Source organism: Phacochoerus africanus, chromosome 10 (genome assembly GCF_016906955.1).
Source record: "Phacochoerus africanus isolate WHEZ1 chromosome 10, ROS_Pafr_v1, whole genome shotgun sequence".
NCBI classification, from domain to species: domain Eukaryota; kingdom Metazoa; phylum Chordata; class Mammalia; order Artiodactyla; family Suidae; genus Phacochoerus; species Phacochoerus africanus.
Genome location: NC_062553.1, coordinates 87419525 through 87437715, shown reverse-complemented (window position 1 = coordinate 87437715; position 18191 = coordinate 87419525). Strand labels below are relative to the sequence as shown.

The 18191-nt window shown below is 44.4% G+C and overlaps 1 long non-coding RNA gene across 1 annotated transcript; it reads left to right on the top strand.

The window, feature by feature from the left end:
* Window positions 1-9328: 9328 nt before the first annotated feature.
* LOC125137735 (uncharacterized) lies at window positions 9329-11092 on the top strand. The gene is made up of 3 exons (XR_007137496.1): window positions 9329-9510; window positions 9602-9699; window positions 10623-11092. It is a non-coding gene; the product is annotated as an uncharacterized LOC125137735 (long non-coding RNA).
* Window positions 11093-18191: the final 7099 nt, after the last annotated feature.

Here is an 18191-nt window from a genome sequence, read left to right as displayed (position 1 = left end):
GCTCTGGTGGCTTTCTTGAGCAATTACTAACTTACAGTCCCCTAGGTTTCCCTCTCTATCTATGGTCCCTTACTGGGACTTCTACAACTATCTGTGTAACTATCCTGCTCCATCCCTATCAGTTTGACTTACATATACTGTGAAATGATTACCACGATGTGGTTGGTTAGCCTCCCTCATCTCATATAGACACAATAAAAAGAAAAAGCAAAACGTTTTTTTTTTCCTGTGATGGCAACTCTTAGGATTTACTCTCAGTCGTGTTCCTGTATATCCTACAGCAGTCTTACTTGAGTCATCACAGTGTACTTTACATCCTCAGTACTTATTTCCTGTATAAATGGAAGTTTGTAATTTTGACCACTTTCGAGGTATACTTTTATGAAGGTGTTCCAGGTATCCCTTCTTTTGATGGCCTTAACTTATTTGAGATGACATTCTCCTTGGGCCCAAGTGGCTCTGTTTGTTTTTCTGGTGATGGTGGCTGAGGTGGATGGCAGGAATTATATCTGCTGCTGCTTTTGCCCTAGGCTTCGTGGTGCCTATCACTGTCTGGACACAGAAGTGTCTAGGAGATGCGTGCAGGCTTGTAGCAAGAAGGCGTTCTCTGCTATTGAGGGACCAATCCGCACAAACCCACCAAGAGCAGGCTGCTGGGAATGGCCATCTTGGGAGCAATTTACATCTGACAAATGACTTTTGTGCTGAGGACATGGAAGAGGACAGAATTTTTTTTTCTTTGAGAACTTCATTAAATTGAAAACAATTCAGTCTTTTTTTTTTTGTCTTTTAGGGCTGCTCCGGTGGCATATGGACGTTCCTAGGTTAGGGGTCAAATCGGAGCTATAGCCCCTGGCCTACACCACATCCATATTAATTAATTATCCAATAGTAGACTCCATTCTATGTATTACAATTTAACCTTTTTTAATATTGCCATTCAAAATGGATTGTTGGACAGCATTCTTAAAAGTAATAATGAAAATGTAAAAAAATCTAGGAATTATGTCATATATAGGAGTAAGCAGTCCTATAATTTTGAGAATAGTAGTCAATATATTTGCATAGCACAACAACTGGAAAGCCTAAACTAAAAAGCTAACAGTAGTTATCTTAGGGCGATGTGATCACAAGTGCTTTGGGTTTTTTTTTTGCTCATTTAAAATAGTTTTCTTGGAGTTCCCATCGTGGCCCAGTGGTTAATGAACCTGACTAGCACCCAGGAAGACATGAGTTCGGTCCCTAGCCTCGTTCAGTGGGTTAAGGATCTGGTGTTGCCGTGAGGTGTTCTGTAGGTGGCAGACGTGGCTCAGATCCCATGTCACTGTAGCTGTGGTGTAGGCCCTCAGCTACAGCTCTGATTCAGCACCTAGCCTGGGAACCTCCATATGCCACACTGGTGCAGCCCTAAAAAACAAAACAAAAAAAAAGTTTTCTTATAATGACTTTAATAATGGACTTATACAAATATAAAAAGAAGTGGTGTTTTGTTTTGTTTTGTTTTGTTTTGTTTTTAAGTCTACCAGCTGGAGGCAAGCTTCTTTACTTTTCTAGGCTTTATTTTCTTTGTGTCATATGGAAATTCTAAGAACTTCTACTCCATAGAATGGTTGTGAAGATTCATCAAAGTAATGCAAGTAAAGCTGTTTAAAGAATTCCAGGCACGTGGCCAGTACAGAGTACCTGCCGGCCATGACATAAGATTGTCAAAATATGAATTAAAACTTCGGCCTCTACGCTTGCCTTCTCATGGAGTAGGAAGGTGGCCTTTCAAATCAGTTCACCTAAGTCATTGCCCTGCTTAAAGCCTTTCTGTGTTGTCTGCGTACTTAGGAGTGACTCTTACCCAGGTCCTGCAGGATCTGGTCCCTTCCCAGCTCTGTAAGTCACTCTCATATTCCCCTCTTTCTCAGTGGCTATACTCCAGCCATACTGACCCTTTTGTTCCTGGGCTAAAATCAAGCTCTCTCCTACCTCAGGGCCTTTGCATTCACCGTTCCTTTTACCTGCAGTTCTTCTCCCTGTAGAGTCTCATAACCGGGTTTTGGTCTTAGCATGAAAGGCCCTCCTCAGGGAGGCCTTCCTGGCCATCCAACCAGCAGGAACTGTCTGGACACTCCTCTCCTGTGGAATTCTTCCTCTGTTTCTTTTTCATCATAGCATTTGCCACTACATGCTCTTGTTTATTTGTCTTATTCCCTTACTCAGGGCCAGTCTCAAATAGACCTTGTTTGTTTTGTTAGAATTTCCACTCGAACACCTAAAACAGGGTCCAGCACGTTGTAAACACTCAGTATATAGTTGTTGGATGATGTAAGTAAATAGATCATCTTTGTCAAGTGAATGAACAGTTTAATCACCTCCCACCACCTTCTTCTCAGAGGACTGGTGCTTTCCTGAAGAGGAAGAAGCCGTTATAACACTTTCTTTCTAAACCTTCTCCCTTGAGAAAAAGGATCATACAAACATCAAAACGGTTTATTTCTTAGGCTTTCCCACATGTGGCCAAATTCATAGCTTTCCAGCCTAGCTTGAAACATTATAAAAGAAAAAGGGCTGTCCAGATATGAAAAGAGAAGGCTTGTAGGCTTTAACTCTGATACAGGAGGCTGGACAGACAGTCCCCACTCCACAAAGAGGTCGTGTTCCTGAGTTTCCTTGTGTATGTTGTTTGTTTCCAACACAGAATACATTTTGCCCTGGAAACAATGTTCCCAGGCTAGTCCACAAAAGCCTATTTCACCTACCATGCTCAGTAGGAAAAAAATAACAAAGTTAAAAATCCAGGAAACAAGACAGGGAAAATGAATAAGAAATACAAATTAAATGTTTCTCTTGAATACTGGTGCTTGAGGAAAAGCAGCTTCTGACAAAGGAGGATGGGGCAGAGGGCCAGGGATGGGGTGGCATCAGAGAGCAGGGGGGAAGCCCAGCTGTCGTGGTCACGCCTCCCTCCAGCTTCTGATGGGCACAGGCGGGTCTGAGCCTGTCTGAGGGAGCATTCCTGCCAATCTGCATGCCAACAGAGGGCAGGCCTGCTGTCACTGGCTCTTCCACCCGCTGAATTCTAGAGGCTAGAACCAACATGTGAGAATTCTTCCGTAACGCCAAGGTCCAAGTATGTAGAACTGGTGGCCCATGAATTTCTCAGGAAATTTCTGCTTGAGTTATCTAAATATGGACATGATAATACAGTGTAAGAAAGAACAGGTTTGATTTTTCATCGTTGAAAATCATCCTTTCATCAGTAAAATTACAAGGTAATTTCAGGCCTCTCTTCCTTGTATCTAATCTTTGTGCTGCCACTTTGAGGCCAAAGATTTTATTGCCTAAAAGTTAGGAAGTTAGGTCTTCAAAAAGCAGAAGCAGCTTTTTTTTTTTTTTAAATGGCTGCAACCCATGGCATGGGGCCAGGAATTGAATTTGAACCATACCTGCAGCCTGCGCTGTGCTGGCCAGGGATAGAACTATACCGCAGGGACCTGAGCCAGGGCAGTCAGATTCCTAACCCACTGTGTCACAGCGGGAACTCCTGGGGGAGCGCCTTTGATGGGAGTTCTAAAATTTTGTGTGTTATTTTGCATAAGAGAGTGATCCATTTGGGAAAGACCCTTATTAGAAATATATAGACTCAGTCATTGATTAATTTATACTAATAGAAGCAGGGTCTTATCCCTACTTATTTGATTTAAATTTCAGACCTCTAATTTAAAAGCATTTGACATTTTACTTCATGTGTTTTGGTATTTACTTAATTGTAGGTATCTGGCCCTCAATTTTCCTTTAAACAAAATAATGAGACTAGGCTATAAATGTTGGCATCAACAGTGGAGGAATTGCTTAGGTTTTCTTCTCTTGGTTTAATTCTTCCACAGGGGATACTCTAAGGTCAGTGGTGTAATGTGGAAGGCTTTGGGGTTAGATAGCCCAAGATCAAGTTCAGTCCTATTCCTTTTAGAGCCATCTGACCTTCAGCAAATTTCTTAATATGACTTAGTCATGCTTGCCTCTTTTCTTAAATGGGGATGACAATAAAAGGGGAGATGATAAACCCACTTCATTGGTTCTTTTTTTTTTTTTTTTTTGGCCACTTTCGTGGCATGTGGAGGTTCCTGGACCAGGGATTGAACCTGAGCCACAGCAGCAACCCAAGCCACTGCAGTGATGATGCTGGAGCCTTAACTTTTTGTGCCACAAGAGAACTTTGGTTCTTGAGGGGATTAAATGAGATCATGCAACAGAGGGTGACAACTATTGTTGTTACAATTATTTTAAAATCTAGGTTGGCAATTGTATTCTTTTCCTTGGTTCGCTGTAACAAAGTACCATAAACTGAGTAGCTTGAAATAGCACAAATGTATTGTCTCAGAGCAGTGGAGGCCAGAAGTCTTAAGTCGAGAAGTCAGCATGGCCCACGCTCCCTCTGAAACATGAGGGGAATTCTTCTTTGTCTTGTCCTAGCTTCTAGTGTCTGCCAAGAATCTTTGGCTTGTAGATGCATCACTCAGGCACATGGCATTTTCTCTATGTGTGTCTTCACATGGTCTTCCCCCAGTGCATGTCTGTCTGTATATAAATGTCCTCCTTTCATAGGGACCCGGTTATACTGAATTAGGGCCCATGCTCATGATCTATTTTTTTTTTTTTGTCTTTTGTCTTTTGTCTTTGTAGGGATGCACCCGCAACATATGGAAGTTCCCAGGCTAGGAGTCGAATGGGAGCTGTAGCTGCCGGCCACAGCCACAGCCACAGCAATACAGGATCCAAGCCTTGTCTGTGACCTACACCACAACTTATGACAACACCGGATCCTTAACCCACTGAGCGAGACCAGGGATCAAATCCTAGTCCTCATGGATGCCAATCAGATTTGTTAACCGCTGAGCCACAATGGGAACTTCATAACCTCATTTTAACTAGATTTCACATGTTGCCTTCTGAGGTCCTGGAATTCAGACTGCAACATATCTTTTTTTTTTGAGGGGGGTGACTCAATTCGACTCATAACAGTAATAGAAGTTTAAAAAAAAAATTCTCCAGAATAAGAACTAGTGTCATATTTTGCTGTCTAAAATCTCTTCCTCACCAGATTCTTCTGTCCCTGAGATTTTGCTCATCAAGAGTGTTTAGATATAGGGAGTTCCCATTGTGGCTCAGTGGGTTAAGAACCTGAGTAGTATTCATGAAGACATGGGTTCAATCCCCAGCCTTGCTCAGTGGGTTCAGGATCTGGTGTTGCAGCAAGCTGTGGGATAGTTTGCAGACACAGCTTGGACCCTGAATTGCTGTGGCTGTGGCATAGGCCGGCAGCTACAGCTCCAATTCAACCCCTAGTCTAGAAGCTTCCACATGCCACGGGTGCTGCCCTAAAAAGGAAAACAAAAAAAAGAATTTTTAGTTATAAAAACATAAACTCTTAAGTTTGTTCTGTTTGTCAATAAACTTGAAAGCAAGGGATTTGCTTTGTTTACAGAGGGAGACATCCTCTCCAGCAGGATTCTGCCATGTACCCTGTGCCCTATCCACTGCCTTCCAGCCAGACAGGCCAGAGCCAAACCCCGTTCTCTCTTGAGTGGCAGCCAAGCCCCTGCCTGAGTCTTGGTTTCAAATGGTCATTCAAATCCATCCACACAGTGTCTGATCTGCAATAGAGACCAGTGTCCCTGTTTTATGTGACATTTGGGATATACTTGGCCATACCAGGAACACAGGGGTGCTCTCAAGTTCCCTTAGTGCAGTAAGGGGAAACTATCATATTTCTTAGAGTTGGAAGGAATCTAGATATCATCTTGTTCAGTGATTCCCAAATCTAGCCTTGGGTAGGGATCACCCAGGGAACGTTCAAAACGTAAGCATCCCTAGGCGTCATCTGAGTGATATTCAATCAGGGTGGCAGTGGAGAGAGAGCTGGGCCTTAAAAAAGCTCTGCAGATGATTTGGTTACGGTCAACCTGGCACCAGCATTTGGAAATCACTGCACAGGGGAATCCAAGGCCCAGAGAAGGTGACGGACCACTCATGCTTGCTCCATGTTAAGTAGTTGACTGACTCGGAGTTGTCAGTGATTGAGTAGTTGACTGACTCCTAGTTAAGGGCAGGTTTCATACGCCAGCTTTCTCCTGCAATGGTGCCAGGGCTTTCATCCTGGTGATGTTTGCAAGGTAAGCACAAAGACTCCCTCACCACCATTTGCTCCAGAGAGCCTTTCAAGGGCGCAGCAGGTGTTGGAGATATGATTTCTTCAACAGGGAAAATACCTTTGCAATGGGTTGTGCTGGCTGAACCATGCATCCATGTTTTAAAATATAAACTTTTTTTTTTTTAAGATGGAGAACAAAAAGGATAGTTATAAAGAGCTGTTTACACCTTTCATCAGAAAGCATCCATGAAAGGTAGAGAGGTTGAAGGGAGTGGGGGCAGGGCGGAGAGAAAAAAGACCAACAGGAAATCAGCTTCCTGTAGAGGGGAGGGTTTGGGAGGCAGGGGAGGAGGACGAGGAGCATGATCTGGCTCTCAGTGCAGCTTGGAATGAGTCAGCTGCCTCAGAGTTAAGCTGAATGTGGAAGAATGTAGAAATTAGGAGGCTGGTGTTGAAGTCAAGCAGATCTGGGTTCAGATTCAAGCTCTCACCAGTGAGACGCGTGCTAATGTCTCTGAGCCTCAATTTTCTCATCCGGAATATGGGGGTTGTGGCATCTCAGAGGGTGGGGTTGAGACTTGGAGTGTCTGATACCTGGTAGTGTATAAGTGGCAGTGCTATTATGGAAGTTATGTTTGGGGGACTCGTGGGAACCTCTTTCTGTCATTTGCTCTAGGCTTTCTGCATACACCCTTCCAAGGGAGAACAGCCTGCATCTAGCTTTAGCAGAGTATGTGGTATGATTTTTTTTTTTTTTTTTTTGCTTTTTAGGCATGCACCCACAGCATATGGAGGTTCCCAGGCTAGGGGTCCAATTGGAGCTGCAGCTGCTGGTCTACGCCACAGCCACAGCAACACCAGATCTGAGCCACCTACACCACAGCTCATGGCAGCACTAGATCCTTAACCCACTGAACGAGGCCAGGGATCAAACCCGTGTCCTTATGGATACTGGTCAGGTTCATTGCCACAATGGGAACTCCTTTTTTGGTGGGAGGTTTGACTTGAATGTGGCCCCACTTTGCTATTATGGGTAGGAGGCACTGCCTCTAGCCATCTTTTCTTTGCAAAAATGAGTCCATGTGGGAGGAGCAAGTTATGTTTGAGAGGGGAGGTCAAGGCGGAGGCCTTGAGCAGAAAAGTGTACTTGGCACTTGGAGAGGATGTGGGGCCAGGCCAGAGAGGGTAAGCCCCAGACACTGGTGTGCTGGGCAGGTGTGAGGTTGAGGAGACAACGTCTACAAAGAAAGCAAGACAGGAAGAGCAGAGGAAGGGAAGATGGCAAAGAAGGGACAGCATTTTGCATCCTAAATTCCATGCCGGCCCACGTTGCTGGATGGACTTCATTTTAAGCTTTGAACAGCTTACCTAATTATGATGGGTTCACCTGGGCAGGATGCGTCCCCTCACAAGCCCCAGCGTTACCACATCTATGACGGACAAAGCCCAAGGCCTCCCTTGTAAAACTGATTAGGACAAGTAAGTAAAGAGCAGAACAGCTGTAAAAGTCTTGATTGTCGGAGTTCCTATTGTGACTCAGTGGTAACCAACACTGCTAGTATCCATGAGGACACGGATTCGATCCCCGGCCTCACTCAGTGAGTTAAGGATCTGGCGTTGCCGTGAGCTGTGGTGTAGGTTGAAGATGCAGCTTGGATCTGGTTGCTGTGGCTGTGGGGTAGGCTGGCAGCTGTAGCTCTGATTGGACCCCTAGCCTGGGAACTTCCACATGCCTTGGGTACAGCCCTAAAAAGCAAAAAAAAAAATTATTGATTATATTCCCTGAGGGATATGTTAAGAGAACCTTGAAGGAACCCTCCTACACTGCTGGTGGGAATGTCGATTGGTGTAACCACTATGGAGAACAGTGTGGAGGTTTCTCCAAAAATTAAAAAATAGAGCTACCTTGTCCAACTCTCCTGGGCATATATCTGGAGAAAACTATAGTTTGAAAAGTTACAGGCAGCCCAATGTTCATAGCAGCATTATTTACAATAGCCAAGACATGGAAGCACCCTAAATGTCCATTGCGGGATGAATGGATAAAGAAGATGTGATGCATATATACCATGGCATACTCTTCAGCCATGAAAAGGAATAAAGTCATGTCATTCTGAATTCTGTGTGAGTCTGCTCTTCATGTCTCGAAGACAATGCCCAGGTGTTATTTATAGCCCAGATCCATTCTTGGCTTCTGAAGTTTTCTAAGCCCTTTGATAGAGTGACTATCACTCAGTCACTCAATATATTAACAACTAAGCTTCTCAACGAAATAGCTATCTAGGTCATTTCTTCTCTCTGAGCCTCAGTTTACTATGTTAAAAGAAGGTCATCTGACCAGAAATGGAGGCTCCTTATGTGATAAAATCCTACATCTCCAGAGGCAATGGGTCCAGGCATTCCAAGGTAGGGATAATGCAGGGCACGCTGTAAGCAGTAACAAGCAGGTGAAAGTAGGATAAAATGTGTGTCGAGCCCTCTCTCCAAGGTAAAGAATTAAGCCAACTACTCTTCTTTTAGCTCCCTTTCAATACACGTGTAGCGTGTGCTCAGAATTCATTCAGGAGCCGAGAAGAAAAGATGGTTCTCTGGGAGCTCCCACTGGAAGGAGGTGGGGGCGGAGCACAGACCTCTTGGAGGGGCTTTGCTGAGGGAGAGGTTGTTCAAGAGGTGACAGGGGATGTAATCTTTCCCTTTTGATTGGAAAATCCCACCTCATTTCTCCATAGGGCCCCTTCGTTTGTTAGGCTGGTAACCCCTATTTTGGGCTCAAAACATTTGATCAGAGCTGCTGTGGGGTATGAGAGAATCATGAACAATCGCTTCCACCTCTCCCCACCCCTGTCCCATCAGAGGGACAAGCCAAGGGCAGAAGTGGCCCAACCTGCCTCAGCGTGGGTGTGGTTGCTGGGTCAGAGGTGCAGGGAGTTAAGTCTTTGAAATCCTAGCCTTTCCCCAGTCTTTCCCTGAGTTTGGGCAACATGGGGCCTTGCTACCTTAGGGCCAGCTCTGCCCTAAGGGCTCTTTAAAAAAAAAAACACCATCACCAAAAAAACCAAAGCACTTTTGCAGATCTTGTAATGAATCTACCCCCGGTCCGTGATGAGGGAAGGAGGGATTATTATCTCATATTTCACACACAGGAATAGTAAAGACTTAAAGGCTTAAGTAATGTTCCCAAGGTCATGTGGTGAATTAGTAACCAAGACAGGGAAAGGATTCAGGTTTCTGGCTCTTCCAGTTTTGCTGCCTCAACATTAGATCTTGCTGCCTCTTTAAATCCCACATTTAGTTAGGATTAGGGTTGGTAGCTGTTAATAAACAGTTGAGTTGTGTCTTAACTTTCCTCATTAAAGAAAAAAAAAAGTGGGGTAACCCTTGCTTTCCTAACTTTCTACTGCAAAAATGATTCGTGACTTTATTGGGCAAGACCTAAAAGATGGTTGAATTTTTCCCCAGCAGGGCTGACTCCGTCGTTCCTCCAGCTATTGGTATTCTGCAGCAGCTGTCTGATGGAGATGGAGCTCTCTGACAAGGATGGGCCGGAACTCCAGCTGCTGGTGAGCAAGTGTTCACTATTTATAGCGAGAGGGGGGCTGCAAAGGAATGGAATTTTTTTTCCTTCTTCATAGTTTTGATGCAACCAACAGGAAGTGGGCTCGGAGAGATGCTAAATTTGCTGACGTGAATAAGGTCTATTACAGCACTCCTCAAACCTGACTTGTGCATCAGAATCACCCAGAGGGGCTCGTGGAAACCTGCCTGCCAGGCCCCATCTCCTTTCCAGAGTGTAGGAGATCCAGGGTGGGGCTCAAGAAAGTGCATTTCTAACAAGTTCCTCTCGGGTAATGCTGATGCTCTGACTGGAGAACCACTGCTTTGTTGTAATGGGTGGGGTGGAGAAGGCTGTCATGTCAGGCAGCAGATTGAGCCCTGGAAAGGCACAAACATGCACTAAATGACTTTCAGGTGATCTTACTATCCTTGTCCAATCAAAATCTGTCACTTCTGGGGAATTCCCATCGTAGCGCAGTGGAAACGAATCCGACTAGGAACCATGAGGTTGTGGGTTCGATCCCTGGCCTCGCTCAGTGAGTTAAGGGTCCAGCATTGCTGTGAGCTGTGGTGTAGGTTGCAAACTTGGCTCGGATCCCGCATTGCTATGGCTCTGGCACAGGCTGGCGGCTACAGCTCTGATTAGACCCCTAGCCTGGGACCCTCTATATGCCAAGGGTGCAGCCCTAAAAATGACAAAAGACAAAAAAATACAAAAAAACAAAAAAAAAACCCTGTCACTTCCGAGTTGGCATTTCCAGGGCAAAGGTGTTAAAATACATGAAAAAAAATATATATATTGATAAAAATTTATAAAAGTTTATAAAAAATAAAGAAAATGGCATGACAAAGAACAGGGCTGATAAGAAGTATGTGTGTGTACTATTTAATACAATTCTTTTTCCTCCTCTCTCTCCTCTTTCTCCAGTGAAAAAATGTCATTTATTAGGTCATTTTATTGCATCATAATGTTTGGAGTCATGACTGGCAGATTTCACCTCCCCTTTTAAGTCCAGGCAGAGCCAGACACCAGCCCTGTTGGCTGAGACATCCGCCTTTGATTGAGAGCCAAGGAAGAGCAAGAGGACAGGCCCCAGCAGAACGTGGCTGATCTGCTGGGTAGACCAAGACCTTGGCGTTGGCCTCTCAATTTCTGGTATGAAATGGGCCTGCTTAGGTTTTCTGCTTCTTTTTGAATGAATTTTGAAATTTTACGTTTTCCTCAGAAAGTATCCATTTCGCTCAAACCTTGGAAACAGGAACACATATTTGTACAAACGATTCTTTTATAAGATTTAAATTTCCTATATATAAATATCAAATCAATATGTTGTATACCTGAAACCAATATGATGTTACATGTCAAATACATCTCAATAAAGAAAGCTAAAAAAAGAATTATAGTTTCCCATACATGTGTGTTAATCCATTTTCTAATTCCTAACTTGATTTGTACTTTTTCTTCTTTTTCCTTGTTTAGGCTAACTTAGTGGATTATTTATTATTATAGCTGTTTTCTTTTTTGGGGGGGGGTAATGAACCAGCTCTGGATTTCTTTATCAATATGAAGACTTGCGGAAGGTCTGGGAGTTTATTCTATGTGCAAGCTAACACGTTAGCTAGTCTGCTGGAAGGACACACAAGCCTGCCAGGTCCTGCCACTTCCCACAGGTTCACACCATGGAGGCTGCGTGATGCCTGCTCACGTGGTGGGTTGGGGGAGAGGAATCTGAATCCTCAGCTTAGCAAACTTGAATCTTTTATAGTGGCCCGTAAGAATGCTTGCCCTTGGCTCTGGATAGAGGCCCTTGCTCTAGCTTTCAAGCCGTTTGCTACTCAGACCCCCTTGAAAACATAGTCTAGAGCCAAAGCCAGTCCGTGTGCTCTTGAAATGCACAGACACACAAGAGACCCAGAATGCACTGTCTCCCCAAAATTCCCCCAAATGGATTTTGGTTTCAATTTACTTATACATTCTGCTTTCCTTTTAAATTCTATTTTCCTTAGATTTAAAAAATTATTCTTGGCGTTCCCGTGGTGGCCCAGTGGAAACAAATCCAACTAGGAACCATGAGGTTGTGGGTTCGATCCCTGGCCTCGCTCAGGGGATTAAGGATCTGGCGTTGCCGTGAGCTGTGGTGTAGGTGGCAGACATGGCTTGGATCCCGCATTGCTGCGGCTGTGGTGTAGGCCAGTGGCTATAGCTCCGATTAGACCCCTAGCCTGGGAACCTCCATACGCTGCAGGTGTGGCCCTCAAAAAACAAAAAACAAAAACAAAAACAATTACTCTTTTTAAAAATCTTCTTGAATAGTCACTTCCTTCACATCTGTTCTTAAGCTAAAAAGATTTTAAGATGGTGACTTTTCCTCTGAACAAATCTTTGACTACATCTCATAGCTGTGTTCTCTTGGTCATTATTTGCTAAATTATCTAGCTTTTCTTTCTTATTTACAGAAATTCCAAGGATTTGAACAAAATGAATCAATTTGTGTCTCCTTGCTTTCTCTATATATTCTGAAAGCTGCTGGCTTTTCCTTAGACCCTTGCAGATTAAAGCCATAAAGCCCCTTTTTTAACAGGATCTCTGTGACTTGTGTGCTAAACAAGGTTAAATTGCACTTCATTGCAGTGTAAGAAGAAATGGGATTTGCAAGATGAAGGTTCAAGCCCGGCTCTGCCACTTCATACTGGTAACTCAATCAACTACCCATTTCGAGTCTCACTTTTGTCTGCAAATGTCAGATTGAATTACATTATCTCTCATGTTCTTTTCAATTTACGACTCTAAGAGATTTGGAATTAGTTTCAATTAAACGGGTCGAATGATTTCTTGGCTGACTTGTTAGCAGAAGCCACATGGCTGAGTGGAAAGATCCCTGGCCTTAGAAACTGGAAAAGCTGAGTTCAACCCTTGCCGTGGGCAGCAAATGCTTGTTTCCTCACATGTTTTCTTGTGTGACACTCTCAGAGGAGAGAAAATCACATGGCTCTGGCAGCTCATTTCCTCCACTTTCGTAGCAGGAAGCCAGCTCAGCTGGTCAGAGTTGGCTAAGGAGGACGAGGCTGATGCTGGAGGCTGAGCCCAGGAGCCTCTCTTTTGTAACAGGCCGGCTGTTTCACGGCTCAGGAAGCTCCATGACTACAGACTTATCGAGACTTTCCTGTGCTGCTTTTCTTAAATGTGTGTAGAGCATGGAGGGCACAGAGCCCCTCTCCTGGGGTCTTTCCATGCTGTGTCTGTGTCTCTGTCCTGTGCTGAGTCCCCTCACCTCTGGGACATTGGGGGACCCAGAGCCTCAGGAACAATCGTTATTTCTAGGCTTGTAAATCCCACCCCCCCATAAATCCTATTTTTAACTTACACAATGCATGCTGGTATTATGTGGGTTCCTGTCCTGTTTGCACAAACCGTATTATTGGATGAACATCATACTAAGTGCTGTATGTACATCATTTCATTTCATTTAATCCCCATAACACGCTTGATTGTTAGTATACTATCCCCATTTTATAAACTCGGTCCCTAGAAAAGTTTAGCAGTTGCTGGAAGAGGCAGAGCTAGAGTTTGAATCCAAATTGTTTGGTTTTAGGGCCTGTGCTTTTAACTCTGAAAGGGAGCCATTCATATCCTAGACATCACAGACAGTTTTGCTGCAGGTGGTGCAAAAAGGTCTTCTTAAAAACAATTGGGGCGTTCCCGTCATGGCTCAGTGGTTAATGAATCTGACTAGGAACCATGAGGTTGTGGGTTCGATCCCTGGCCTTGCTCAGTGGGTTAAGGATCCAGCGTTGCCATGAGCTGTGGTGTAGGTTGCAGATGTGGCTTGGATCCCACGTTGCTGTGGCTCTGGCGTAGGCCAGGGGCTACAGCTCCGATTAGACCCCTAGCCTGGGAACCTCCATATGCTGCAGAAATGGCCCTAGAAATGGCAAAATGACAAAAAAAAAAAAAAAAATTGGAACCTGCCCTTTGGAACTCAGGGAAGGTCATGAAGGCCTAAGCTTATTCCCTAAAAACAAGAAATAGGGGACAGAGAAAGGCTGGTGCCCAAGAGCCCCATGGGGCCTTGCTCTGTTTCACTGCCCCTGTGGAGAACAATTTGGTATTGCCCAGGAAAGCTGACAGTCGAATGAATACCTCTGGTCTACCTATCCTATTCCCAGGTATGCCTTGGTGAAATCTTGTATCTTTTCGACTGAATGTATAAAACTCTTCACAGGAGCAATATTCAAAGACAGCTCCATCAGGAAATAATTGTAATGTCCACCTAAAGTAAGAAATAAGAAATACAGAAAAAAAAATCATACTAAGACAATTTTTTAAATAGATGAAGATAAAGTGTAGAGGATGCCTTTTCTAATTTGTCCAAAAGTATCATGTGGGCAAGCAGAGCTCTGATGTAATATGTCTATGTCACAGGAGGCTGCAAACATACGGTGATAAAAGCATTTTTTGCAGCTTAAAAAAAGTTTTTTTTCCTTTTCTTTTTAGGGCTGCACCTGCGGCATATGAAGTTCCCAGACTGGGAGTTGAATCAGAGCTGCAGCTGCCGTCCTACACCGCAGCCACAGCAACGCAGGATCCAAGCCGTGTCGTTGACCTACACCACAGCTCAGAGCAACGCCAGATCCTTAACCCACTGAGTGAGGCCCAGGATGGAACCTGCATCCTCACAGACACTGTCGTGTTCTTAACCCACTGAACACACACACAAAAAACAAAAACAAAAACAAAAACAAAAAAACAAAAAAAACCAAAAAACAAACAAACAAAACAAAAACCCACTGAGCCACAACAGGGACTCAGAGGGAAGGAGGGAGGGGGCCAGACTCAGAGGTGGTAGCTCAGGAGGCCCACATACCTTGACCTCTGAGGTCTTAAGGCCAGAACTTTCAAGATAACTGCCACTTCTCTCTCTCCCTCTCTCTCTCTCTCTCCTTCCTGCTCTGTTGACAAGATTTCTCAGATCTTCTAGGAAAATTACTGGGCGCTCCAGTGTCTGTGAGAAATTCCACAGCTCTGCTGCTTGAAGAAACTAATTTGTTGTCTTACCGTTGATAGGGAAGACTGTGACTAGGAATATTCATTTTATAGAGGCAGAGGGGGGAAATCTTCATTTTTAGGAAATTAGCTTTATGATGTCCCATGAGCTAAAAACAGCCCTTTGGGGCCAGAGTGCCGCAGACCCACCTGTGTCTGCAGAGGTTCCCCACTTTCCTAAGAGCATTTGGTTACAAAATAGCCTTTAATTCTTTTCCATAAGGCTCAAATGTCCTACTTCCACATGCTATTTTCAGTTTTTGTGAGCAAAATACTCTTCTGAGACGTGTCGGCCCTCACATTAACTCTTTCCCTTCTTTTCTCCGTGGCTCCACACATGACAGGGTCTCTAAGTCTGAGTAGGGTTCAGTCCTCTGGATGCTCCCTTGACTCGACTGTTAGTTACCTGGTTTATTCAGACGTCACTTCCAGGGAGCCAGCCATCCTCCCAGTGTCCCTGCAGGACTTGTAACAGCAAATCGGTGCACATACATTCTTTCAATGCCCACACACGCATGTATGCATCCACTCTGGGTGATATGCTACAGCAGTGAGGTGAATGGTCACACGGGGCTTGTGAGGCAGAGAGCACAAAACTTTGCAGTCATGCCTAAACTCAGCTGCACCAGAAACACATGTGCTTAACACCCAGAAATAGATATGTTACCCAGAGACAGCAGATGCTACATGGAGGACTTCCTGTAAGAGGCATATACCCAGGAGGCAGACATTTTTCCTCTACCCCTCTAGGTTCTTCTGGCTGGTCTAAGAAGTAGATGGACATGAGATTGAGGAGCAGGGGAAAAATCAAACAAAAGTTTAATAACATGCATACATGGGAGAGACCCAGGAGAACTGAGAGACTCAGCCAAATGGCCGAAACCCTCACCTTATATGCTGTCTTCAGTTAAAGACGGAAGAGGATGTTGGGAGCGGTGGTTTGGGGCCTCCGAAGGGAGGAGGCTGTTGACAAGGAGACGGAAAAGCAAATGTTTGAAAAGCAAATGTTTGATGAGCGAATGTTTGCTAGGCCAGGCGAAGACAATGGGACACAGAGAAGAATTTGAACAAAACAGACTTTGCTCGGTTCCTTTGTGTCTACAGACCTAGTCCTTACTAGAGTGGTCTACGGTGGGGGCTCCCTTCCTGGAAGAGGTCCTCTATCTACATTCTTTAGGCAGTTAAGTCAAAGGTTCTTCCTGCGTCTTTTGGGCCTTGATTGTTTTCAACTAGAAATAACCTGCATGCCAAAGGGACATTCTCAGGGTGGTAAATTTTGCCCTCCCCGGCAAAAAAAAAAAAGCAAAAAACCACCCTCACAGACTCTTGATTTCAAAGAATGCCAGGAGCTAGGAAGATGCTAAAACGGGCACAAGCCCAAGAAGACAGCTGCCTGGATGAGAAGAGATTCACCGACAGCCCACAGCAAAAGAGTAAGGCCCTGGAATTGCACATCAGTCTAGTTTCTTGCTTGGAATTTAGGGAAAGGGATAATTCCAGCCATGCGATTTGCTATGATTCCTCAGCACTACCAAGAGAGAGGAGAATCTGATCTGCACAGGAATGTCCCCAGTAGGGAAGTGGTTTTATGTAAATTATATGAATGATGTATACGAATGTCTTTCAAACCTATCTAGTTTCCATTTGATTAACTCCAGGTTCTTCTCTATCAGCCTTCTGATAAATAATTTGGCTCCCTGAGAGGTCTCTCACTACTGCTCAACTCAGCAGGATTGTAGCGGTACCAAAGATAGTTCCCCTTGGAGCTTTTTGGGTGCTTCCTAGAGAAATAGTAAATCAGGTATGTCTCCCAATACAAACATAATGAGTGTCTCCTGGTGCATAAATAAGGCTCTTGAGAGTTGGTTTAATGTAAATTCATTCGGTAGAAATCAAGCCAAAAAATGGAGTTTCTTATATTTAACATCAGCCAAAATAGCACTTCCTAAAAGAATTTACACTAACCCTTCAGAAGTGACCGCACAGCTTTCATTCATTCATCCACTCATTCATTCATCTATTCATTCACTTACTCATTCAACAAATGTTTATTTAGCACCTAATGTATGTCAGGCACCCTTCTAGGAGGCAGGGATATGCTGGGAAACAAAATGCAAACTCTCATGGAGCTTATCTTCTGGTGGAGTTAGCCCTGGACACTTTCATGGAGCTTCACACAGGGGTTGTTACTTATTTGTGTGATCATTTGATTCAGTTTTTCCCTCTTCTGTAAGGTCATGAGGACTAGGTCAATTTTGTTAAACAGTGCCAACTCATAAAAGCCACTCGATATTTGTTGAATGAGAAAATTAGTAAATTCTCAAAGCTTCATAACCAGACTCTGGGCCTCAATCAATCACTCTGAAACTCTCAGAACCTTTAACAGGTATGCATGCTTGGAAATGTTTTCTTGGCAGGATCTGTGAGCACCAAGATTCAAATCCAGTCTTTGCGACTCAAAGCCGATGTTTTACTCAGTATGGCAGTGATCTCAAACTGGGGAACCTATCCCAAAGGTATTCAGAGACATTTCAACAGGTATGAAGGTACAGGTGCTTTTAAAGTTATGGTTGATTTTATTTTCCCATCCACATGCTTTTCTAGAACCTTGCTGCACTCCTATCAGAAGGAGGATTCTGTTTATCTTCCCCTGGATCCTGAGAGGGCCTTTATGAACATCTTAACTAATAGAGCGGGCAGAGTGATGCTCCATGACCTCCAAGGTGAGGGCCACCTGGCTCATTCTCTGGGGATATTGCTTTTGGAACCCAGCTAAAGGCTATGAGGCAGCCAAGACCACGTGGAGGGGCCCACCTGAACAAGAACTGTGTAGAGGGACCTGAGATCATTCCCAGGTTCAATGACTGGCTATAAGGTCTTACAGGACTTGCCACATGGTTGTCTTTGCTGCTAAGATTTATTAGCTGAAAGGATACAATGCAAAAAGGGAAAAGGGGCAAAGTCAGGAGAAAATAGGCACAGGCCTCTGGAGTCCTCTGCCAGTGGGCATGAGCTGTGACCCCTTGTGTGAAATGTCCACCAAGAAGGGCTTAGAGACAAAGTGCCTCAGGTTTTTAGGGTGGGCTGGATGTAGGCACCCTCTGCCTGGCATGTACCAAGATTCTAGATCCCCAGGAGGAGGCTGGTATTCAGCATAAACCACATTACTGGCATAAACAATTTAAGCACAGGGAGCCACTCTTACCAGTTAGGGGGTAAAAACCCTCACAAAGCCAAGTCTCCAAATCCCATTCAGGGGCTAGCCTTGCCAGTAGGGCTTTGTAGGGCAGCAGGTGGGCCTGCTGTGTGAACTCTTGCACAGGACCTGAAGTCATTGGCCTCTGCCCCCTGAGCTCCCAGCTGACAACCACAGGCCGCTTGACATCCCTGTAAGGAGTTGTCCTGGAAACACATTCCCCAGCCCTTGTTAAGTGAGGTGGAGCAGAGACAAGC